This window comes from Dipodomys merriami, unplaced genomic scaffold, assembly GCF_024711535.1.
Source record: "Dipodomys merriami isolate MVZ:Mamm:240054 unplaced genomic scaffold, mDipMer1.0.p SCAF_74, whole genome shotgun sequence".
In the NCBI taxonomy this organism is placed as follows: domain Eukaryota; kingdom Metazoa; phylum Chordata; class Mammalia; order Rodentia; family Heteromyidae; genus Dipodomys; species Dipodomys merriami.
Window position 1 is genome coordinate 1,021,256 of NW_027206335.1, and position 27,386 is coordinate 1,048,641.

The 27,386-nt window shown below is 41.2% G+C and overlaps 1 non-coding gene across 1 annotated transcript; it reads left to right on the plus strand.

The window, feature by feature from the left end:
- The first annotated feature begins 20,890 nt into the window (after window positions 1–20,890).
- Window positions 20,891–21,028, plus strand: LOC138818358 (small nucleolar RNA SNORA8). The gene has a single exon (XR_011369077.1). It is a non-coding gene; the product is annotated as a small nucleolar RNA SNORA8 (small nucleolar RNA).
- Window positions 21,029–27,386: the final 6,358 nt, after the last annotated feature.

The following is a 27,386-nucleotide window of genomic DNA, read 5'->3' on the forward strand; positions in this document are numbered from 1 at the left end:
CACCTGAATCCTTAAACAACTGGTTTTTCCCCATCTCCTCCACAAGTTATACTGACATCAAATATAGTGAAAGCAGGGGTTATACTGTGGGGGAGGGACATACAAAGCAACAAAGAGATAAAGCTCAAAGAAGGTGTTGTCAGGACGTGCTGTCTGTTTTTGTGTACCCAGCAGCCTATTGTCTTAGTTTTGCTTGTTGCAAACTAGCTCATTCTTAGTTTTAAAAAGGTCCAGAGAGGAAATATTGCATTTTCTTTTAAACATATCCCGTGCCACCTCGCCTCACTGCTGAAGTTCAGTAATTCCCAAACTTGGCTACACGGGAGTTTTAGCACTTATTTTAGCCAAATCACACCCCAGACCCATGAAGACACTATATCTATATCTCTATATAATATATAATGTATATAATATATTAAGCACTTCCATGGTGCTGCACAGTTTGGAGACGGCTGACTTAATATGTAAAGCTAAAGTCAGGACTTTAGATTCACAAAATAAAAGCATTCTGTTGCTAGTAATGGGATGAAACTAGTTCTTTTCTCTGAGACAAGAGCTTACAAAGGGTAGTTTCTTTCACAACAGGGGGGGAGGCTGGGATCTCTGATGGTTTAAACTTTAGCTAGAAAGTTTGACTAGCTCCCAGGACATGGTGTTTTGAATTTCTGTTACTAGCCTTCCTTCTTTAACTCTTTGATACAAGCCAAACAATTTCTCCTTTTAACCCTCCATCAACTCCTCCCTTAACCTTCCCAGCTTCTCTGTTAGTTTTACCCCAGACAAGGGGATATCTTCTGATGTCAGTTACTGAATCTGAAGGGTTAAGAGGTTTCCATAGCAATGTGTCCTTACCAGGGGAAGTGGGCAGGCCCTCTTACCATTAGGTTCCCAAATGAGATTCGCTTCCTTTTCTGAAGATTTTCATTCAACCTTGTTCAGTTCTTGGCCTAGGCACATGTAAGGGTGATCTCATCCAGTTCAGGGTTTTCTTCTAAGATAATTGCAGAATTCTTTCATGATGCTGCTGTTTGGGCATGATACTGCTTGCAAGGACATTTTCCTTCCTGGACTATTCCCTTGTACTTCCTTTGTACTCAGGAGACTTGTTTGACAAAGTTCCAAAATGAGTGGAAACAGTTTTCTTCTAAAATGTTTCCTGTCACTCACCGAAGCCTAAGAATTGTATGCATCGTTTTTTTCTAAAGTTCTAAGACATTTTATATCTAAGCAATTAAAAAAAGTCAAATATCCACAGCACTACAAAAAACTTTTGATAATTTGTTCCCCCCACCAAAAAAGTCAACTTTTTAGCTTTATTCCTAGAAGGTGTACTGCGCAGATTCTTTACACAAAAGTGAAACCATTTGTAATGTTATCCTTTGAAATAACAAAAGAAAAACACATTCGAAGCATTTATTCAATTCTTTCCTCTCCCAAAACACAAATCCAGAATCAAAATTTCAAATTTCAAAAGCTTCTGAATAAATATGGTACACAAATACCCTACTTAGATGATTCTGGCATTTTGTTAATGTCTTCAAGCTTTCTGTGCAAATAATCACAATTCAGTTAATTTCAAGATGGTTGCAGAACTCCACTTATTCTGAGAGTGCATTAGGAGTTGGAACATTAGGAGTTGGTTTTCTTTCACTGACCTCTTTTCTTACTTACCTCTTGTTTTTATGTGCTAAGTCCATTTCCTGTTCACCAGCTTTCAAACAAATTTCCATAAGGCTAATTGTTCACACTTCATTATGAGAAGGGAACACTGGTAGATGTATCCTCATAGCTTATAGTTCCAAGTATTTGTGCTCTGCTACTGAGATAGTAATCTCATCCTTTTCCCCTTTTCCATCACACATCAAAAATTGTCTTGGAGTCTTCTCAGTATAGTGCTTCTTTCAATCCAGTTTTGTAGCAACAAATTCTTTGTTTATTTTTTTATTTTGACTTATTTGTTTATTTTTTGGGTAACATGTAATTCCTGAAGGGTACATTTTAAAAAATTAAGCAACTGTTGTGTATGAGATTTTCTTAAAACAGTGTAGAATGAAATGCATTTATCCTTGTTTTAGACAGCTAGGGAAATACTGAAAAACATTATATAAATAAAAATCACAGTCGTATCATCCAGAAATCAATAACTGCTAATGGGATAATACACTTCTTTGTTAAAAAGAAATCTTCATAGAAAGTCATTGTGTTTGGTTTTTGTTTTATGTTTTATTTTCGTTTTATGGCACTGAGGTTTGAACAGAAGGCCTTTCCATTTGAGCCATGAATCTATTTCAGACATACTTTGAAATAAAGTTGCAATATTAATTTTGTACAGTTTCAAATTCCTCCTTTTACTAAATTTGTAGTATGATTTTTTGTTTGTCTTTTGAAAGTAGATTTTTAATGATGCATATGCACACTTTTATTTAGCTAGTTTCCTATTAATACTGTTTTTTGTAAAAAAAAATAAATCATTTTTACTGGTTGAGCAAATGATATTGGGTTCTCTTGTTTCAAAGTCTATACTGGCCAAATCTTGTGTATAAGTGACTTTAATTCTTTAATGCTTTAATCTTTCTTGGGATATGGGTAATGTCTTTGCATTATAAAGTTCTATTGAGATAGAAGAAGGCTAACAAGGACTGGAAAAGACATGGGCTTAATTAATAAATATTGGTAAATGCCCTGGCCTGAAAGTATCTGTGATTTCTTTTTCTCTTTTCTTTTTAATTTTTTTTTGTTGTAAAGATACTGTACAGAGGGGTTAAAGTTACATGGGTGAGGTAATGAGTACATTTCCTATCTAGTACTGGGGAATCTCTGGGGAGGACTAGGACAGCCCGCAAGGGCTCTGGTAGCAATCGGCCACACGAATGCCCGCAGGGTTGGCAACTCTGGAGGTGGCTGTGGTCCAGGGACAAGGGGGCGCAGCACGGGAGCCCACTCGCTCTGAGCCCCCTGGGGGCACCTGGTGGGGAACTTGAGCAAAGTTCCCACAAGTAACTTTATTGGGGTGCCACAGATGAGTGATCCTAAAGACCCTAAAAGTGTGTGTACCCCAAAATGTTCACTTCCATCAATGTCACCACACCTTCACTCCATAGGGAACCCAGCTTGATCCTCAGAGGGCCAGCTGGGGACATGCAGTGGGTGGGGAGACAGCCCCATGTGGTTCAGGGACACATGGAAATCTAGGCCACGTTCCAGTGCACACCATTTCTCATTTCCTCTCTATGGCATGCAGGGAGATTAGAGGCCCTGAGACCAGGGTAGTTAAAGAAGGTGGAGGAGCTCGCCAAGGAGAACAACATCCTATTTTCCAGCATCCAAATTATTCCATTTCCAGGTGAGGCCCAGGGCTGTTTCCTATAGAATACCCCCCCAAAAAAACCATGAAATGAAATCACTATCTAAGATCCTGACTCAGTATGTTCTTTGTCTACAGTTGCACTGTACTCAAGTGTGAGTGCATAAACTTTGTCATATTGAACATCTCCCTTGATCTTGTTGTATTTTTTCCTTCCTTGCACTTTTTCACAGATGAGTACTGAGCTTCCCTGGAGTGAGTAGACACAAACCTGGCCCAACCCATTTGCTACTTTAATTCTACTATATTTTTCATTGGATAAGTGGAGTTCCATGGTTAACAGAGTCTCTCTTGAAGGAGACTATCGTAGTCTCTTTTTTTTGTTTTGATTTTTGTTGTTGTTGGTGGTGGTGGTGGTCGTGGGGTTTGAACTCTGGGCCTGGGAACTGTCAACTCAAGGTTGGTGCTCTACCACTTGAGCCATGGCACCATTTTGGTTTTCTGGTGGTTCACTGGAGATAAGCCTGGCCTGACTTTGAACATGTGATCCTCAGATATCAGCCTCCAGAGTAGCTAGGATGACAGGCCTCAGCCATCTGGTGCCTGGCTTAGTCTATGTTTTTTTTTTTTTTTTTTTTTTTTTGTGAGAATACGGTACAGAGAAGTTACAATTACATGGGCAAGATAACCAGTACATTTCTTTTTTATTTATTTTATTTTATTTTATTTTATTTGAGAATATACTGTACAGAGGGGTTACAATTACATGGGCAGGATAATGCATACATTTCTTACCAAGCATTGCAGCCTCCTCCTTTGTTTACCCTTCACCTCCCTTCCCAGCCTCCCCCCTCCCCCCCACCCAATCATACCCCCCTCCCCCCCCACACCGACATTGTAAAGCTGGTTTTGACATGACATTTTGTACTTCTCATTGTTGCAACAGGTCCACCTGAATCCTTAAACGACTTGTTTGTCCCCATCTCCTCCACATGTTATACTGACATCAAATATAGTGAAAGCGGGGGTTACACTGTGGGGGAGGGACATACAAAGCAACAAAGAAATAATCTTATAAATGCATTAGAAACACATGTATGAAAGAAACGAAAACATTAAAATACATATTTAAGGGTTCACTTTCCTGACCTTTTTCGCTTGACTCATACCTATACTAGATATTGCAAATAAGGGAAACCATAGGACCTATGTTTCTTTGGGCCTGGCTTACTTCACTTAATATAATTTTTTCCAAGCCTTTCCATTTCCTAACAAATGGGGAAAAGTCATTCTTTCTAACGAGTACATTTCTTATCAAGCATTGTTGCCTCCTCTTTGTTTCCCCTTCTCAACCATTCCCATACTCCCTCCACCTCTCCCCACCCGATCCTTCCTCCCCACCCCCACCAAAGTGGTAAAATTCTTTTTTTGAAATAACGACTTGTACATCTCATTGTTGCAATGGGTCCACCTGTATCCTTAGTCAAATGATTTGTTTTTGCTCTTCCCTTCCACAAATTATACCAACATCAAGTGAAAGCAGGGGTTATACCGTGTGGGAGGGACATACACAGCAGCATAGAAATCATCTTATAAATATATTAGAAACAATTGCATGAAAGAGAAAAAACATTTATCACAGAAATCTTCCCTGATGACTTCGGCCTCCACATAATTGCGAGGAGAAGGACACAGTCAGTCATGTTTGATCTGAAGCATGGAAGATGATGAACTTCGGGGGACTTTCGGAGTTAGTGGAGGATGTCATATTGGCGCACTCTCTTAGCCATAGGGCAGATCCTCAGAAATCATTTGGGCATGAAGATACACATGGAATTTCCAGTAGAAACTACCCATCAGCCATTACCACCCAAAAATGCATCTTGGATAGAGGTTTGAGGAAACCATCTCCTTGTCCTAGGAAGACCAGGCCCCAGGCACAGATTTGGTCCTGTTAGAAATAAATTTGCCCTGGCCATGTTCTCCTTCTGTAGGCGCTTTGTTTTCCATGTGCAATCTGCACTATGAAGCCATTCACAGGGTCTCAGGTGCATTTGATTGCCCACTGCTCCCTCCCAATAGGCAGTAGCATCTTCAAAAATGCATGCACATCCATCTTCCTCATTCAAATGGAATCAGCTCTAAGACAACAATCCATCCTAAACTTTGATACATCTTTTCCTCTTTCCTGGAAAGTCGTTATCTGGATTCGATGTTTTTCATTGTCTTCTTCCTTTTCTTCGGAAATTTGTGCTATTGTGACTTAACTCAGTGATTCAATAACAGTTCCCCAGAATCCAATTCTGACTGTGAAGACTCAAATCAATGTCCCCTGGCTCAGAATAAGCCACTTCAATTGAATCATGGAAAACTAAATCTATAAGAGAACTATATTATTAATTATAAAAATAATAATAATTACTATTATTATTTAGAATAACTCCAGGCTCACTCACACTCCTGGTCCTAGCTACCCAGAAGGCTAAGATCTAAATATCATGGTTTGAAGTCAGACTGGGGGCAGGAAAGTCCATGAGATTCTCATCTCCAATGAATCATCCCCAAACCCAGAAGTAGTAGAGTGCTAGCCTTGAACACAAAACCTGAGGGAGGATGCACATGTCCTGGGTACCAACTCAGGACCTGAAAACACACAGAGACAACTACAGAGTCCTTGAGTGTTTCAACATTAGGAAAGAAAATAATCTTGAAGACCGTGACTGATGTTGTACCCCACATTTACCAAGAATGTAGCTTTGGTCACAGATTGTGATACAGGAAGGCAAAGTAAAGGTGCTGTTAGTTCTGCCCACAGAACCTCTCTATTCCCCTACTTGTCCTTGTACAGAATGGAGGCTCACCAGAATTCACCTGCCCAGTAATTACCAGTAGCTATCAGTCACCTGACTGAATCAGCAAAGGATTTCCAGGTTCTAGGCTTACTTCCACTTCCTCTGAGGTTACTTCCTTTCTCATATCTCTTCCACATCTGGTTTTGGCCACACCTCTTCTTCCTCTTTCCCAGATATAGTCTGTCTCCTCTATTAGCTCCACCTCTCAGCATGGCTTACATCTGGTGCAGGCTAGTGGTTGGATTGCCCCCCCCCAATAAACTCTCTTCTGCCTGAACCATGTGGTGGTTTCCTTTCAGCAGAACTGAGCCCTGTCCTGTGTCAAGAATAAAGAATGCCAGCCTGGCACCAGTGGCTCATGCCTCTCATCTTAGCTACTCAGGAGGCTGAGATCTGGAGGATCTCAAAGGTTCAAAGCCAGCCCAGGCAGGAATGTCCATGAGGCTTTGATCTCCAGTGATACCACCAGAAAACCAGAAATGGTGCTATATATGTGGCTAGAGCTCTAGCCTTGAGCTGAAGAGCTCAGGGATTGTGCACAGGCCCAGAGTTCGAGCCCCATGACTGACAAAAAGCAAAAATATTTTCCCCTACTGCTGGTAACTATAGGAAGGATGGACATGGGTAAGTCCAGGAATGTAGAGGCTGGAGCCTCTTGAATGACATAAAAAAAAGGCCTTAGGAACACCAGATGCCTAGAACATACAACTCCACAGTGGGGAGACTTCATCTGTTTACCTCTAAACATCCCCCAACCCACAATTAACAGGACATAGCTCAGTTTATATGCATAAGGAGTGGGCATACTTTAATATGAAATAATTGCTATTCCAGCCAAACCCTGGGCTGGAGGTTGAGTTCACCAAAATGCTTAAACCAAATAAGTCGTACACCCAATACTCCACTTCCGTAGGATCTGATGGGTCTGGAAATCTCATGGTGGTTACAGGAAAATTTAAAAATAAAATTTAAAAAGAGCCACCTGGCCTCACATTTCATATGGAATCTACAGAAATGAAGGTATCCTTACAGTTTTGAAGGTTACCTTTTTTTGCCCTAATGCTGAAACACTCAAGTATTCTGTCCTTGTTTCATTGTGGGTTTTTCCAGTCCTGAGCTTGTACTCAGGGCCTGGGAATTCTCCCTAAGGCTCTGCGTTGAAGACTAGAACCACTCTACTATGTAAACCACAGCACCACTCCTGGGTTTTGGGTGATTAATGGGCCATCCCAGTCTCTTGGAGCTGAGTTCAAACTCTTCTATACTGAGTAGCTAGGATTAGTGGCAGGAATCTGGTTATATTCTGAATTTTTTTTGTCAGTCATGGGGTTTGAACTCTAGGCATGGGTGCTGTTCCTGAGCTCTTCAGCTCAAGGCTGGCCCTCTACCACTTTGAATTTTACACACACACACACACACACACACACACACACACACACACACACACACACACACACACACACACACACACACACATATGTTGCCAATTCCGATTTTCTAGTGGTTCATTGGAGATAAGAGTCTCACAAACTTTTCCTGCCCAGGCTGGATTAGAACCAGGATACTTCAGAACTCAGCCTTTTGGATTAGCTGGGATGACAGGCATGAAAGGCATGTTGCCTCCCACTGGGCTGTTTCCATTCATTGGCCCCCAATTTCCTCCCTGTGCCCAGCAGCACCAGGAAGAGCAAATTGGTTCCCCACACTCCTGTAGCAGTGACATTGGCAAGGTAGATGGACATTAATCTTTTTGCCAGCCCTCCACTGTTCAGGTGTTTACAGTGAGACTTTGAGCAAGGACCTGGACAGTTAATCATCTGTGTTCTCAACACTGCCTCAGTGATCAAGTGATAGTGGAACTGAGTTGTTTTTCTTTGTTGGTTGTTGTTTTTATTTTATTTTTATTTAATTTAATTAATTTTTATTTATATTATTACTTTAATTTAATTAATTTTTATTTATTTATTTATTATTTTATATATTACTTTTATTTATATCGTGGTTCTAGTCCTAGGGCTTAATCTAGTGGTTTGAGCTTTGTTGTTGTTGTTGTTAAAGGCTAGTCTTATGCCACTTGAGCCACAGCTCTAGTTTTGGCTTTTTTTTGGTGACTCATTGGAGATAGAGTCTCATGGTCACTCCTGCCCCAGGTTAGCTTTGAACCATGATCCTTATATCTCAATCATCTGAGTCACTATGTGAATGCCGTGAGCCCCCTGTAATCCCTGTCCAGCTGAGATTTCCTATATGGACTCCATACTCTATAGTTTCCTTTTATCCCCATCTGCATGACCATCCACGTTTTCTGTGTTCTTGCCCTGTCCTCACAAAAGGAGAGGACCAAATGATTTGAACTTCACTTAACCATGTTAGCTCTGTAGCAGCTGAAAAAATAAATCAATCAAAACTAGAAATCACATCTTTATAATTCATTCAGCCAGATGCTCAATATGATGCTCTCCCTGAGTATAATGGACACCTCAGTATCAAACTGAAATGTTTGGTCAGAGATCAAGATATCATGGGGATTGACAACATATTTGAGGGGCTCATTGGTGTACACCTGCCGGGAAATTTACATTACGGTTCACTCTGTTGAGAACATGTTAGGCGAGTTCAACATGGAAATGAGCCCACTTCCCCCAGGAAAGGACTAAATCTGCTTCAGTCAAATTAAATGAGAATTTGCCATGTGGGTCCCTAGCTGACAGCCCAATTATTCCTGCATGGGTGGCCCAGGCTATTTCACAGGGAGCTATGGGAATGGGATGGACTAAATGTGTGACAGAGACAGGTGTTTCCAAAGTGACGTTTCTGCTATACAGAAAAACATTCTGACTCCTCCACTCAACAGTACAGGGCTAAGGTGATCAACCATGGGCTACTCTGCCCTATCCCAGTCCAGCCCCCATTCTTCCCCTGGCCCAGGTGGATAGGTGTCCTCCCCCACACTTATACCCACCTGCCACCAGGATCATGTGTGTTATCTGTCCTTCATTGTCCACATTCACGTTGTAGAAGATGTTGTTGCCTTTGCTTTGCTTCACAAGCTCGAAGGTGTTCGTACCAGAGTCTACTATGGAAGAGAAAGAACCAAGGGTGAGTCCACTTGAGTTCCCTCACCTCATTTCACTTTTCCCTAGTCCTGTGTGGAATAGACTGTTCTCTCCTCTCCTTCTGGATTAAGCTGGTGGTCAATAATCAGTAACTTTGAACCTAATCAATCCATCTCATGCACTCCTTTGAAGTTCAAATATCTTGATTTCTTGGGGTGGAGATGGGCCCCATAGATAAATTTCTGAATTCTCCATGCTCGCCAAAACACCATTCAAGGCTGAATCTTCCTGAATCTGTGCTCCCACATGTCACAGGTTAAACTGATAAAAATTCAGTAGGTGCAGGTATGCTCTCCTTCTATTGACATTCTGACTTTTATATCAGAGATTCAGTAAATTGGAGCACTTTTCCTTCGATCATTTGTCTATCAGACCTCTAATAGACTTTATTATGATGTATATTTTAATTAAAATTAATTAATTAAAACAAAGCAATTTTATGAACACAGTGAGTCTCGATCAATGTTGAACATATGGACATCAAATCACATTTTTCCAATGAGATGTAATAATACCTGACCAACTAGTTAAAGCAATTGTTGAACATATCCCCCCCCCGAATTTAATTCATGGACATTTCCTTACAATGCTAATTCATCCATCTCCTCCCCCTCTCACTCTGTTGAAAGGGAATTGATTTGCACCAACACACAAACAAAAGAAAAACCTATTACAATGAATAAATATATGTGCTGATAACTTAAGAGTCAGGAGCTGGGGCTGATCACATCTGTATCACCTGTTTATATAGTTTTCAGATTTTTTTTTAAATACGCATGCAGCATGATTTAAAAAATTGTGTCCCACTGCCAAAGCTATCCACACCCCCTGCCCACACATACACCCAAATGTGGAGACATCTATCAAGATCTGATGTATTTGCCGCTCTCATAAATGGTGACTCCCATGTGTAACCACTCAGAGGCCATTTTTGAAAATGAATAATAAAATAATAAATAATAAAATAGAATGGTTAAAAATATTTAACAATAAATATAATAATAAAATAAACAATAAAATAATAAAATTTTCTAGGAAGAACTGAGCACCTTGGATGTCGATTGTATTTTCTTAATTCTGATAATGTCCGACTCTTGGATGTTTCTAGAATTCAAAGCTATTGATGTAACACCTGAAGTGACCTCCATGAATCTCCCAACCATGTGCACACCCCTGCTTTGAGTCCAGTTTTCTGTCTATACCGCGTTGTACTCACACTCTCCTACATAGACCCCATCCTCCCTCAGCTCACCCACAACAGTGTATTTTTGTCACTCCCCAGTTTGCCTGTAAGATAACAAGAAAACAACAACAGAACAACAACCAAGTCTTTATTTCCTATCCACAAATCCCAGCTACTTCTTCCAGACCTTTCGAGTAGCCAAGGAGGACATCAACCGGGGGAAATGCTTTGAATAACTTATGGTACTTGTTCTGATTCTTTTCATCACCATTCTTTGTCATTTTTGTGCAAGTCTTGTGGTTTGAACTCAGAACCAGAGAGCTCATCCTCAGGTCTTGTGTTTTGCTCAAGGCTGGTGGTGTAGCACTCGAACCACAGCTCTACATTCTGGTTTTTGATAGTTATGTTCCTAATGGATATGCTTGCCTGGGCTGGTTTCAGACCTCACTCTCTGAGATTCCACCTCCTGAGCATCTGGGATTACAGGCATGAGCCACCAGGGCTTTGGCTGTTAGTTGCATAGTTTTGTGCTAGTGTCAAGGGAAGAGGATTCTTCTAGAATGCTCTTCCAGACAGTGTGGTCTCCACAGAGCTCATACTATCCATTCATGGATTGAAACCAGCAATGATGTCATTATCTAAATATGTCCCTGTCTGCATGCAGGATCAAATGTCCCAGATATGTGAGAAGCCACAGGCTCTGTCAATCAATTCTGGAGAGGTATGGAGGCAGGGAATGAGAGAGAAGGTTTTGCCTACTTGTTATAAAAGTCCACGGTCATGGGTTTACCACCTTCAGGAGCCTTAATATGTCAGAGCAGGCCTCTCAAGGGTCTGCCCTCCTGGATCTTCTCTGGCTTGTCCACAAAGATGGCTAGGGTGTGCCACTTGCCAATCACGTAAATGACCCATGTCCCAAAGGCAAAAGGCCAGCACTCTCCTGATTCCCCTCAGTTCCCTTTATCCAGCACCAAAGAAGCCATTCCTGACTGGGCAAGAGAAGAAAATGAGGCCAGGCCTTGCCAATTTGTGTGGAGTCTCCCACACTGTGACACCAGGACCGAGAGAGACATGCTTGGGAACCATTGCATGTGGAGAGTGAGTTAGGGATTCCATGTAGGCACGACATGTGATCCAGTCTAATAACGATACTGTTGCCTTAGCTTTTGGATTGAAGAGGACACCTTTGTCACACGACAGGGAGTTGAAAGGTGCAAAGGCATTTTCCTGATTATGAAGACACATTGAATCCACATGTTATCAAACAGAATCTCTCTCTCTTACACACAAATGCACATACACACACAAAACTGGCACATTTTACACACACACACACACACACACACACACACACACACACACACGCAAACACACACACGGGCCATGCAAGATGAACATGCCCATTCAGGGATCCCTCTGATGGCTGGACCTGAGATCTTTGGCCTGCACAGGCCTCACCAAACAGCAGGGTAAGTGCAGAGCCTTCATCATGTTGATGCTGGTTGTCCTTGTCCTACAGAAGCTCAGAGCAGTACAGGTGTGGTAGAGAGAATATGAATAGATTCCCTCCTTTTATACCATTGATCCACAGGCCTGATTCATAATGACCATTTGTCCTCCTGAAATTGTTCTCTGACTGTCCCTCGCTGGCAGAAAGGGGGTGGATGGGCAGTGACTGGGATTCTCAGACTAATTGGATTAGCTTAGAGGAAAATAAAGTGGATCCCAGTGACCTTCAAGGTGGTTTAAGGAGAACAATGGGAGGCAGGGGTTGCAAGGACAGGCATGGCTCTTCCTCCTCCTTCTGTCCTAGTTAGGTCAGGAGATTGGTTATCTACATCCATGGGTCTCTACTTCTACCTTGCAAGGGCAGGGGGGCGGGGAAAGGAGGGTGTAGCTTGTCTCTATGACCTTGGTGGAACCCAAAGAACATTGCTCTGCAATCCAAGATAGCAGCCTCCCCCTTCAATCCAATCATGGGATGACATCCAATCATCAACAAATCATGTATAACATAAATTGCAGGCCTACCATGCTTCTCTCAGATTACATTTCTTGCTGAAGAAAGAAAAGCACAGGAAAAAGGCACAAATGGCAATTCTTAACCTGATTCAGGAATATGGTCCTATTGATTTGTTCTTCCCATGCTATTCATTCATCCAGTATGGTTGTTCATGTGGAGCAGAAGGAAACCAGGAGAAAACACTCTCAGAAAAGACAGAAAGTTGCATGTCATGGCTACACAATGGATCTGGACAGATTTCTGTATGAATTCGGTGGTCTGATTTCTCCATCTTGACTGATCAGAAGTTTTTTGTTTTTTTATTTTTATTTTTGCATCAAATTTCTTCATGCAATAGATGGGTGCAACACAAACATATTTCTGGTGGCCCAAGGCCCATTTATCTCAATATTTTTTACCTTCTCACAGTCCCTGATATCTAAAGAAAATAGTTGTACCACCAATTGACAAAAGTATTTATCTTTTTTTGACAGTCCTGGGGCTTGAACTCAGAGCCTTGAGCTTCTTTTGCTCAAGGCTTTACCAATTCAGTCACAGCACCACTTCTGACTTTTTCTGTGAATGTTGTATACTGAGAAATCAAACCCAGGGCGTCATGCATGCTAGGCCAGCATTCTACCACTAAGCCAGTTTCCTAGCCGCTCCATTTATCATTTATAGATATTTTTAAATATCAGTCAGTCCCACTGGAGGTCTGGTAGCCTGGAGATAAAATATATTTGAGGGGATGGGAAGGTGGCTCAGTGTTACAGCACTTGCCTTGCATGCATGAGGCCCTGGATTCCATTCCTCAGCACCACATAAGCAAAAGGAAAAAACCTGGAAGTGGTGCTGTGGCTCAAGTGTTAGAGCGCTAGCCTTGAGCTAAAGAGCTGAGGGACAGTGTCCAAGCCCAGTGTTCAGGCCCCACGACCGGACCCAAAAAACAAACAAACAAAAAAAAGTATTTGATGTTCATAAGCTTCTCAGAAACAGAAACATGGACATTTTTTCAAAATGTTCATGAGATAATGACTTTGTTCTGAGGTTAGTCCTATGCTTGTTTTTCAGATGCTTTGGTTCTGAACACAAAAATAATTCATCTTTCACCCAGTGCAAATCTAGCTTTGCTATTCGCACTGAATAAATCATTTTCCTTTCTTTTTGATGGATGCCTAAAGTGTTCCAGATACACTAAAGACACCTGGTGTCTTTGGGACACCTTTGTTACACCTGGAAAAGGCAGCATCTTTTGAAGTCAAGATAAGGTCAGTGTCAGCCTTGAACTACTTCCTTCTTCCTTCTTGCTTAATCCTATTTTCTGATTGAAACTTCCATGAAAATTCCCTGTGTTCTTGTTGGAATAAAGGTTTTATATATATATATATATATATATATATATATAAACTTTACATATTTATTTACATATAACGATATATAACTAAATGTAAATATATATGTATCTACATTAACTATTGCATTTCCCAATGGCTTGCGGTCATCTAACATGTTGTTCAGTACTTTTTTATGCACCAACACAATTAATGCAAGCAGAGAAGAGCACCCTAGTTTCAAATCCTGTAAGGGTGAGACACAAATCCTACCAACTCTCTTACCCTAGGATTGTGGTAAAGTCATCAAGACTCACAAAGGAGTTCCTTATTTCATATTGCTTTATTTTTTATGTATTTCTACATATTTATGATCATAAAGTAGTTGCACAAAGGATGCATTATTTTTATAAAAGCAGTTTTTGAATAGAATACATTTTTAGCAATGTTACCCTTCGAACATTCTCACCCCTCCCTCCTCTACCCACCCAGATGCTTTATTATATATATATATAAATATATATATATATATATATATATATATATATATATATATATATATATAGGATTCTTGTCTGTTTTTTGTTTTTCTTTTTGGCATTTCTTCATGTCTTTTATTGCCATTTCTATTTCTTTATTAGACATCTGCTTTCAAATGATTTTCTGGGTTACAATAGAGTACAAACATTAGCTCAAGTAGGACTTATGGAAAATAAGCTACACAATATAGACCCAAATTATGCTCCGCAGTATAAGTTCAGATCCTCAGTGACCTCTTCGTTTAGGATGAAGTCTTTTGCAAATGCTGTCCTAAAGGTAGTGGTCGTGGTATTACTTAATTACTCTTTCTCATCGCAGGCAGAACTAACACACTCTTCACTAAGAAACTGTTCTCATTCAGAATGTATTTCATGTCTACATGTAGATTTTCAGTACATTCTCCGACCTTTGAAATCCACACCATGGAAAATTTCAGTGTATAGTCCAACTTTTGATGTCTATCCAGCAACAGGATTAGAATCTCACATGGAAGGGATTTCAGTTTAATATTTCTTTCCCTGGCTTTCCTCTGTGTGAATTTCATCCCAACTTTCTCCAATGGAGTCCTTCCAGAAAAATCATCTTAGGATCAGTCTAATTGTTATCTGACCTTAGGTAGACCTTGTTAAGTGGCCATTAGGACAAATGACCAAGTACTGTCTCTCTTGGGCCTTGTTTCCTATTGATTTCTGAAGGATGTCACGTAACACTCACCTGTCAACCTCAACTTGACACCAGTCAGTGTATTTGTGAGCAAAATACAAATAAACAGCCAGATTTCAGCATCTTTTATTACAAATGTTACATTACTACTGTATCACATAAGCAAATATTACATTATTTATTGACCTTATTATGTATGTCAATGCTTTTGCTGATCAGACTTTCTCAGATTTAGAAAGGACTGAAGAGATAATCTCTGGAAGTATGCTCATTTGCATTTGAGATTGTCCTCTGTGCAATTACAGATCTTCTTGTTTGTGTTGAGAAAATGATGTACTTTTCGAGCCATGCAGGGAATGCATTGGTGTTCTGGTGTAGTATACCCCATATAATACAGAGTGTGCATGGATTATTTGATGTGCTGGGTGGCATGCAAGTCAACGCACACATGTATTATGGAAGTACTGTAGATTCAAGGCTTATAGTAAAGAGTGTAATTCCTTAGAAAGAATAAAAATTCAACCAAGTAAACAAATGGAAGTGGGGACTTGAAATAGGTGTGGTGGGGTCAAGTGAAGTTAAGTTAGAGGAATGAAGATAAGTGTGAGAACTCAGTGTGTATCCTATGAAATAAAGAAGAGGCCTCCCAATGTCCTCTTCCGTTGACAGAGTCGAAGCCTAGCACCTGCATTGTGGGTTGAGGGCTATTTGTAGTGGGACATGGAGGAAGTCTTCCCATGTTGAAGGCTCCTGGTATTCCTAAGGCCTCATTTTGATGAGGCTACAGTCTCAATTTCCCCAAATATTCACTAAGTTGGGTGTGTAGGTTCAATTCCTCTGACATTCCTCACCAGGAAGGGCAAAACTTTCTGCCTATAGACAACAGAAAGACACCAAACTTTCAAGACACAGGCCGACTTCTTAAAAATGTCATTTTCCTATGTAATAGTAGCAACCATTCCTATTTTCTTTCTCTTTTGCCCATCTTGAAGGGAATAGAAGCTGCTGAAGGACAAACTCAGCTCTAGCAGGAAATGTCTATTGAGACTTGACCCCCCATGCCCGACCATTAATAACCCCAAACTGGAAGATGGAGCTGTATGGCTCAGGTGATTGAAGGCCAGTCTGGAACCAAACAAAAAATTCATGGACAGCACCCCCAGGCCCTGAGTTCTAATCCCACACATGTCATTTACAAACAACAACAATAAAAAAAACAAACCAAGTCACCCCAAATACTCTAGTCCATACGAGGATCACAGTTTTTCTTGAAGGAATCCAAGTGAATATTGGCTGTCTGTCTGTGTCATTTCCTCCATCAGAAAATTATTCCCTCTCTCCCTCCCCCTCTCTCTCTCCCTCTCTCCCTCTCTTCCTCTCCCTCTCCCTCCCCCCCCTCTCTCTCTCTCTCTCTCATTGTCTTCCAATTCTGCACATTAGTTCATCATGATGTGTGTCCAGGGAGGAAGTTCGAGTCTGGACTTCAATCACCTGGGGCAGCCTATGGACAATCTTTGAAAACTGACCCCTTAAGGGGGGATCACAGACTGAAATCACACAGCTGGGGAGGATGTACAGGAATTTTCCCCAGGAGGGACACAACGTTCTCCATTGCTAAGTAGGAAGCACTGTAGCCTTAGCAGAGATCACCAGCCCCAAACCAGTAAAGAAACACCTGTCACCATCAATCATTGAGTAGGCAAAGAATCTCAGGCTCTGAGGTAACTTCCTAAGCATCTGAGGTGACTTCCTAAGCATCAGAGGTGATTTCTTATTCCTCTGAGATCATTTTCCCTTCTGCTGAGGTCACTTCCTCTTCTTCTGAGCTCACTTCCTCTTCCTCTTAGTGTGCTTCCTTTTCCTCAGAGCTCACTTCCTATTTCTCTGAATGTACTACCTCATCCTCTGAGGTCACTTCCTAAGCATTTGAAGAGCTTCCTCTTCTGCCTCATCATGCCTCCTGCAGACAATGATGGGTCCCCCACAGGTCCCACAGTCACTTTCTCCCTCTGAGGCCACTTCCTCTTCTTCTGAGGCCATTTCCTCTTCCTTTTCCTCAGAGGCCACTTCCTCTTCCTCTGCAGTCACTTCCTAACCATCTGGGGAACTTCCTCCTCTGCCCCATCATGCCTCCTTCAGACTGACCAGCCCCCCCGGGGCTTCACTCACTTCTTCCTCTGAGCTCACTTCCTGTGCCTCTAAGACCACTGTCTCTTCCTCTGAAGTCACTTCCTCACCCACTGAGCTCACTTCTTCCTCTGAACTCACTTCCTCCTCTGCCCCATCACCTTTCACTCAGACTATGACAAGTTCTCCACCCCCAAGACCCTGAGGTCAGTTCTGAGTGCTCTCCACCCACACACCCCCTTGCTCACCTCTACTATTTCCTCTCTCTCTGCCCTGTGCTCACTGTACACACCTTCATCTGGCCCAGCCCAGAAGTTTGGTTCTAAACCCTCTTCTGCCTGGACCTGGTGGAAGTTTCCCCGCTCTCTCTCCCAACCCTTCCAGCGCCTTTATTGGTTTCTTGTGCCACCACTCGCATGACCAGAGTTAAAATCTCTACCACTGATGTCGAGTGAGCCTGAGTTCTTGGGGACCCATGTTGAATTACGGCTAATATTTTTGGGGTGGGCATCCCTGTGAGTCTGGGGATGGACCCAGGAAAAGCACACACTGTGATTTCCTCCTGTTTCATGGGCTAATAAGAAATAATTCTTACTCCATCCCCACCTTGGACTGAACAACGAATGGACCAAAGGGTGTAGTTTGAGTCTAACCCAATCCTCTGCATTCCTAGGTTCTGATGGTTGGGTAAGGAGAGAAATCAGGCTTTGAACCACGATCCTCCAGATTTCAGCCTCCTGAGTAGCTAGGATGGCAGGTGTGAGCCTGGAGTTATTCTGAATAATAATAATAATAATAATAATAATAATAATAATAATAATAATAATAATAATAATAATAACTACTCTAGGGTTCTTTTCTAGAATTCAGTTTGTCCAATCATTCCATTGGAATGGGCTGGGCAGGGGACATTGAGTCAATCATCCATGTAAGAATGATATGTTTAGGATGTGGTTTACTGGATCACTAGGTTAAGTATTGTGGGAGCACAAATTTCAGGAGAAGGGGCGGAGGAGGATGAGGAGGAGGAAGTAGCAAAGCTGGAAGTCAAGATAGATGACCTCGTAGGAGAGGAAAAAAAAAAGCAAAAAACAAAAAACTTCTGGAAAGCAAGGATTGTTCAACTTCCCAGAGGACTATTCTGCTGGAATGGGGTGTGTGGGGGTGGGAAGCAGATTCCTGGACAAGTTTCTGCCTGTGAAGGGAAGTCTACCTGTGAGGAAGGAAGTGAGCAGAGAAGAAAGAAATCCCACTGCTTCCTGTCCCACATCATTCTGTCTTTCTTCTTCCCCAAGTGACCCACCCCCCCAAAAAAAACACTCATTTTGGACACGTGAATTATGACCACAGCCTCCTTCGAGAGCGAATTTTTAATTCCAACCTGGAACATTATACTCCCAGAATAAAGGGCTTCCACGAACAGGCTGGGTCCTTATTCCTGGGGACAATAATCTGTAGGGAGAAATTTAAAAAAAAAAAAAAGAAAAACAGGACGAGGGAGAAGAAATTAAACAAAAAAAATTACAGGATTATGGAAAGAGGTTTGATTGGACCAAGGCCAGGGCTCTTAGGGGAAGGATTTCAATTTCAGGATTTGGGGGTATTCTGGAGGGAAGAGGATCCTGGAAACTCGCCTGTTTCCAGGATGTGTTGGAAGCTGGAAACCAGAGGTTCCTCTCGGGCGAGCTTCTCCTCAGTCAGACTCTGTCCCTTTTCTTTTTTTTTTTCTTTTTTTTTTAATTTAATTTTATTTGTGAACATAGTGTACAGAGGGGTTACAATTACATGGGCAGGATAATGCGTACATTTCTTACCAAGCATTGCAGCCTCCTCCTTTTGTTTACCCTTCACGTCCCTTCCCAGCCCCCCCCCTCCTCCCCAATCCCAATCCTTCTCCTTCCCCCCCACTCCCCCCCCCTGCACCGATGTTGTAAAGCTCGTTTTGGACATGACAAGGAAATCAGGAAGATGCATAATTCAATGCAGCCTAGACAAGTATGGTTACTCAGGAGGAGGCTGAGATCTGATAGGATCACCAGCCTTAGGGCAAGGAGAGTCCTTGAGATTATGATCGCTCATGAAACTACCAACAAACCAGAAGTTGTGCTATATTTAAGGCTCAATGTGGTAGTGTCCAGGCTAGAGCTGAAGAACCTCAGGTACAGTAATCCATGGCCCTGAGTTCAAAACACACTATGGCCCTGGGCTTTTTGTGCTCAAGATTAGCATTCTACCATTTTTACTCTGGGTCCTGGGCACTGTCCCCTAGCTTCTTCAGATCCAGGCTGGTGCTCAGTACCACACTGAACCACAAATATGGCAGGACTTCCAGTTTGCCCATGATCCTCTAGATGTCAGCCTCCTCCTGAGTAGCTGGAATGACAGGCATGAGCCACAGGTGACTGGCTCTCATTACTTCTCTTATTAACTGTAACTCCCCTGTTCAATGCATTTACAATGAAAATTTAAAACAACAAAACAAAACATTACCCTAGGGCACAAAATGTGGTACAGTGCTTTCCTAGCATGCATGAAGCCCTGCGTTCAATTCCTCATTATAACACATACACACACACACACACACACACAGAAGCCAGGAGTGGTGCTGTGGCTAAAGTGGTAGAATGCCCAGCCTTGAGCAAAAAAGAAGCTCTGGGACAGCGCACTAAGGGTCCTGAGTTCAAACCCCAGGACTGTTGTCATGTTGGAGACCATTCTATTTCAGAATGTTCAATGACTGTTTATCTGCAAGAAAATTTGCATTTGTCTTCACCGCTTGGATCACTCATTAGGAGAGCTCAAAAGGGAGATGTAGTCAATCCACCGACAGGGAATAGGCTTTGCTTCGTCTGCTGAGTTTAGGTGGGATGATCATTTCCAGGGTGGGTAGCTAGGTGACACAAACCCATGATGGCTGAGTGTGTGTGTGTGTGTGCATGTGTGTGTATGACACACAGGTCCCTATCTGGTGTGTTATACAAATCAATGTGCACGTGACAGAGTCAGAACTTTTGCAGGAGAAACATGGATTTCTGTTGGGGGACGGTCCCTGAGAAATCCATTCTGATTCCTCTACTTCCACAATAAAGGTTGAGCTCACGGGCCACTGGGATCATGTGTGTGGTCTGTCCTCTTTATCCACGTTCTGGTTGTAAAAGACCATGGTGCCTCTGCCTTGCTCCACCACCTAGAAATAGTTCTTCCTAAAGTCTTCAATGGGTGAGGGGTGGCTGGGAGGGATGGATCAGGATCAGCTCAGGTCCCCCTTCCTAGTCTGGTTGGACTAGAACTTACAGATGCCCATGTTCATTGCTCGCTACTGTGACATGCTAAATATGGACATCTCTTGTGATGGATGTCATGAGATTGCTCCCCTAGCACTGCTACCGGTGTCTTTAATGCAGTGACATGGATCTCTGCAAAACTTGCTTCCTAGGTAAACTTCATAGACTTGAGTATGCCATACTCAATAGTAATAATTGTTATTATTTTATGTGATCTTGCCACTTAAAAACTTCACATTGGGGCTGGGAATGTGGCTTAAGGATAGAGTGCTTGCCTCTCATGCATGAAGCCCTGGATTCGATTCCTCAGAAAAACAGAAAAAGCTGGAAGTGGTGCTGTGGCTCAAGTTGTAGAAGGCTATCTTTGAGCACAGAGAGGCTCAGGGAGAGTGCCCAGGCCCAGAGTTCAAACCCCACGACATATATATATATATATATATATATATATATATATATATATATATACACACACACACACACACTTACATTACACTGTATGGTACTTGCATTCAGCAATACCTCCTGCTGATGTGTTCAAAGGACAGTGCAATAGAAACTCAATATCTGGCATCGTTGGTTTTCTTGGCTTTGTCCATGGTAAACCTGGTATTTCTATTGATACAATATATGCAGTTTCACAATTCATATTGATAATACTTAGGATAACTGATCTTTTCAGCAAATGCTTTTCTTTCTCTAGGCAGGCATTCAGCAGTTGAATCAAGCTGTTGGACTTAAAAAGTGATCCCAAAATTTGCTTGCAAAATGACATTTCAAAGATTTTAGGTGTGTCATCAGTAATTCTGTAATAGTGCTAAAAGAAGCCCTAATAAAAGATTTGTGGCAGGGCTGATCAGAGTTTCTGCTTTTGGTTGGCCATTTGAACATAGCAACTAGATTTTGGCCTCCCGAGCAGTGGTATGGCTGGCTTCAAAATTGTTTGCTTCAAAAAGGGCTCCCTTAGATTTCAAGAGAAATCTTGAGCATCAGTTTGATGGGCAGTGAAGGAATTACAACATGTAAAAATGATTAAATAAAATTTATTGACTTCAAATAAAAAATATACATACACACATATATGTATGTGTATATATGTATGTATGTATGAATATATGTAAACTTTAAAAAATTTTTAGGGGGAAGATGGCGGAGGAGAAGCTGGAATCTGAACAAGCTCTTGCATAGAAAGCAGTTTTAGAGTTCCAGTGAACAGTCCTAAGCCAGAGAATCACACCAAGTGTGCCATCACAGGACAGAGAGTTAGGCAAGAGAGGGGAAGCCAAGGCAAGGAGACACATCTGAGCGCTTGCCAGCAGCCGACACGGTGGCAGCAGGGTCGCGGCGGCAACTGCAGGGCACCCATACCTGAGCCACAGAGAGTCCGGGACGAAGAAGCCAGACGCAGTGGGGGAGCGGATTCTACTCAACACCAGCAAGAACTGAAAAGGGGCGGACATCTTCATCCTGCAGTTTGCAGACCAGAGACGACCCAGGATCCAAGACTCGGCGTGAGTACAAGCCTGACGTCCTCACTCCATCTCAGGGAGCCGAGGAGGGAAGGCCACCCCTTCCCCCCCAGCAACAGTGATCTCCATCTTGGATACCGACAAAGCTCAGAGGAGCTGCTAGCTCCAACTCAGGCCTTGGAATAAAATGAGTCATTGAGCAGGTCACAAGAACTTAACGGCAAAGTGACCTGCCAGACTCAGCTCCATCCAGGGAAAAGTCACCCAGCTCAGGCGCCAGCCATAAGAGTGGCTTTCCGCTCTGGGTAACCAGAGCCAGAGACTGCCCCTCCCTCTAGCAGCCTCCACAATCAATTGAAATACAGACACCCTGAGAATGGCTCCAGGCTGGGCGCTGTGAGTTTTTCACAAAATAGCCCGAGGGAAAAGCAACTGTTTGTTGAAAGGCCTCAACTCTACCCAGAACCTAGCCTCATCACTGCATCCCCCTCATTTGTGATTCTCAAAGCAGATCACCCTCCCAGAAAACTAACCAGGGAGGGGGATCTCAAAATCTTGGGTAAAACAGAGCATTTTTCTGCCTGATCGAACAAACTGACTTAAGAAAACAATCAAGCCACAGGACCCCAAGCTGACCAGAGACTCCAACAAGAGGCTGGTTACAGACAAAAAGGAGATATAGGATTCTTCCCACCCCTCCCAAAAAAAACAAAAAAAAAATCAAAGAAATTTTTTCTTCTTCTTCTTCTTCTTCTTTTGGTACCTTATATATTTATAATTGTTTTTTTCTAAAACTTTTATTAATCTTTAATTTTTTCCTTTTTTGAATAAAATTGTTTTCCAGAAACTTTTTTTTCTCTTATAATTTTTATTTTAGGAATACTTGAATGTGCGTTTTCCTATCTTTTCTTGTCTTCTTTCTCTTTTTCTTTCTTTTTTAAATTATCTTTTTGTTTTTTGTTTAGCTCTACTGATCTTCTGATCTTTATTTCTCCCTTTCTTATTCTTTTCACCTTTTCCTCTCTTTTGTTCTGCTTTACGTGACTTAACTCTTGTCCTGCACATCCTCAGATATACCCTTACTTAACAAGTAGACCCTATCCCCCATTGTGTACACACTTAATCCACAAATTTATTACTCAATTCAAAACCTCTGAGACTTCAATTCCTTAATAGCAGTACTACCTCTTTATACCTATATAATATTTTAAGCATTTTGTTAAGTTTTTCACAACTCCTCTATGTCCCTCCCCTTCTCTCAATATATTCACATTCCTCTCTAAATAGCTTGTCTTTTTTTTCTCCATAATAATATTAATTTTTAAGTTTATATTTTTTTTGGTCTCTTTTCATTTCCCTTTCCCTTTCTTCTTTTTCTCTCTCTCTCTACTTGCATCCTACCCAACCTATTTCCTGCATTGAGATTAGGACATAGTTAACTCTCCCTGTGCCTCCCCACACCAATCTATTCCTATTTTTTACCCACATCTCTCCCTAACCCTAATAATTTCTGGTTTCCAAATACTTCTCTGTGGTTCAAAGCTCATTAACATATAGTTGTTTGATGTTGAATAGATATATCTGTTGAACTAGATTGTATCTGTAGACTATTGACTGTACAAATGCAAACTCTGGTTTATGGTTGCCTTAAGATAGGGTTCTAGCACAAAACTGGTGCTATTTTCATCTCAAATGGTCAGAGTAAGCCGGAAAAACACAAGAAAAATGGCAAATCCTGGTATCTTAATTCCCAATCTTGATAATCAGGGGACAGAACAGATAATAAATGATCCACAGGAGAGTTCCCAAGTAGCTCTACAAACACTGCTGGCAAACATGACAAATGAAAAGTTTGACAACTTACAAAGGACTCTGTATGAGCATGATAGGGAGAGAGAGGAGGCATCCCAAAAGTTTATACAGGAATATTATAAGTGTGAGGAAGCTACTCAAAAACTGATACAGGATTTGCGTGAGCAGCTTGAGAATACTCAAGAGAAAGGGATGAATAGCGTGAGCAGGCTGAGAACACTCAAAGAGAACTGCAGGAATCCCACGAACACGAGGAAGCTAATCAAAGAGTAATACAGGAATTGAGAGACCAGGTAGAGAACACACAAAGATCACTAAAGGCATTCATGGAATCCATTAACAAAGAGCTGAAGGAAGTCAGGGAGACCACAAAGGGAATGCTGAATGGAACCCAACAGAAGGAATAGGGGTCCAAAGAAACCATAACCAATCAACTAAGTGATTTGAGAACAAACACTGAACACCAAATTAAGGAAGTAAAGAAATTCATACAAGACCTAAAACAGAGCTTCAACAAAGAATTTGAAGCCATCAAAGCTGACCATTTAGAAGGAAAAGAGATTTAAAAAAAAACAAAGTAGAGAGTATTGACAGCAGGTTAGACCATGCAGAAGATCTAATCTCAGGGATTGAAGACAGCCTAGATATTATAGAGAAAGAACAAACAACCATAAAAGACAAGTCCTAGAAATATGATAGATCTATCCAACACCTGGAAGACACCATCAGAAGGCCTAACTTAAGGATAGTCGGTGTAGAGGAGCACCTAGAAATAGAAGTTAATGGTCTAGGAAATTTGTTTAACAGGATCCTAGCAGAGAACTTCCCAAACATACAAAAAGATAGCACTATTCAGATACAAGAAGCTTTTAGAACCCCAAATAGACCAGACCAGAATAGGACATCCCACCATCACATTATAATCCACACAGGATCAACTCAGACCAAGGAAAAGATCCTTAAAGCTGTCAAGGAGAAACGGTTAACCACTTATAAAGGGAAATCACTTAGAATCACCTCAGATTTCTCAGCAGAGACAATCAAAGCAAGAAGAGCCTGGAATGATGTATGCCATGCCCTAATAACAAACAACTATCAACAAAGAATACTGTACCCAGCTAAACTCTCCTTCATAACTGAAGGCCAAATAAAAACCTTCCATAGCAAAGAAAAATTGAAACAATACATCTCCACCAAACCAGCCATACAAAAGATTCTTAAAGATGTCCTACACATAGAAAACCAACAAGACCACAATAAAGGCCAAGAAACTGCACCCAAACTGAGAATCCATGAACCATAGGAAGAACCCAGTTTTCGCAGCCCCCAAGAAGGTGGATAACATGGCAGGAACTCCCAAATACCTCTCAGTCCTATCTCTTAACGTTATCGGACTGAACTCTCCAATTAAGCGACATAGAATGTCTAGTTGGATTAAAAAACAAGACCCTTCTATCTGCTGCCTGCAGGAGTCACATCTTGCCCGTAAAAACAAACACATTTTCAATGTTAAAGGCTGGAACAAAATCTACCAAGCAAACGGCCCCCATAAACAGGCGGGAGTTGCAATCCTAATATCAGATAAAATAGACTTCAAATTAAAATTCGTGAGAAGAGATAAAGAAGGTCGCTACATACTAATTAAAGGATCCCTCCTTCAGGAGGATATTACAATTCTAAATATCTATTCGCCAAACAAGGGAGCACCCAAATTTATCAAAGAAACACTACTTTCCCTCAAATCCCATATAGATCCAAAGACATTAAATGTTGGGGATTTTAACACACCACTCTCCCCACTAGATAGATCAACTCAGCAAAAACTCAACAGAGAAACCGCAGATCTAAACAGCTGCATAGATCAACTAGACTTAACAGACATTTACCGAACATTTCACCCAGCAGCATCAGAATACACGTTTTCTTCAGCAGCACATGGAACGTTTTCTAAAATAGACCACATTTTAGGCCACACAGCAAACTTGTCTAAATTCAGAAACATTGAAGTTATACCTTGCATTCTCTCTGAGGACAAGGGAATAAAATTAGAACTCAACACCAAAAGCCACCAAAGAAAGTCCGGTATCACATAGAGGCTGAACAACACACTGCTGAATCATGAGTGGGTCATGGAAGAGATTAGAAAGGAAATTTAAATGTTCTTGCTATTCAACAAAAATGAACACACAAATTGCCAGCTCCTCTGGGACACAGCAAAGGCAGTACTCAGAGGCAAGTTTAAAGCTCTGAGCTCCTACATCAACAAATTGGAAAGATCTGAATCTAACAATTTAATGACACATCTTAACCTCCTTGAAAAAGAGCAGCAAGATAAACCCCAATCCTGTAGACGGAAAGAAATGATTAAAATTAAATCAGAATTAAATGAATTAGAATCCAAAAAAGCTATACAAAGAATCAATAAAACAAAGAGTTGGTTCTTCGAAAAACTTAACAAAATGGACAGACCCTTTGCAAGTCTTATAAGAAAAAGAAGAGAACACACCCAAATTAATAAACTAAGAGATGAGAATGAAAACATCACCAGGGAAACAACCAAGACTTAGAACATTATAAGGGAATACTTCTCAAAACTTTATACTAATAATTTTGAGAACTTGAAAGAAATGGAGCTTTTCCTAGCAAATATTGATATGACAAAACTAAACCAAGATGAGTTAAACTATCTTAACAGGCCGATATCAAGCATTGAAATAGAAACAGCAATAAGAGACCTCCCAGCTAAGAAAAGTCCAGGACCAGATGGTTTTACAGCGGAATGTTACAAGGCCTGCTCACACCAATACTCCTCCAGCTCTTCAATGAAATTGAAAGAGAAAGCTCACTACCGAACACATTCTATGAAGCCATCAAAACACTCATCCCAAAACCAGGCAGGGACTCATCAAAGAAAGAGAACTATAGACCAATTTCTTTGATGAACTTTGATGCAAAACTTCTCAACAAAATTTTGGCCAATCGACTTCAACAATTCATCTATAAATCAGACACCACGATCAAACAGGATTCATTTCAAGGATGCAAAGCTGGTTCAATATACGCAAATCAATTAATACTATTCATCACATAAACAGGAGCAAGGATAAGAACCACATGGTTATCTCAATAGACGCAGAAAAAGCATTCAACAAGATCCAACACCCCTTTATGATGAAGGTTTTGGAAAAATTAGGAATCCATGGAACATTCCTCAATACAATAAAGGCTGTATATGACAAACCTACAGCCAGCATTATACTCAATGGTGAAAAACTACAGCCATTTCCTCTTAACTCAGGAACAAGACAAGGATGCCAATCTCTCCACTTCTCTGCTATCTGGTATTAGAATGCCTAGCCACAGCAATAAGACAAGATGCAGACATAAATGTGATCCAAAGAGGGAAAGAAGAAATAAAACTCTCCCTCTTTGCAGATGACATGATCTTGTATTTAAAGAATCCCATAGACTCCACTCCCAAATTACTCAAGTTGATTCAAAACTTTGGCATAGTAGCAGGTTATAAAATTAACCCCCCAAAATCAATGGCTTTTCTGTATGCCAACAATGAGAAAAGTGGGGCTGAAATTAGGAAATCAAATCCATTTGTAATAGCCCCACAGAAAATAAAATACCTAGGAATTAACTTAACCAAAGAAGTGAAGGACTTCTATGATGAAAACTTTAAAACCTTGGAAAAGGAAAT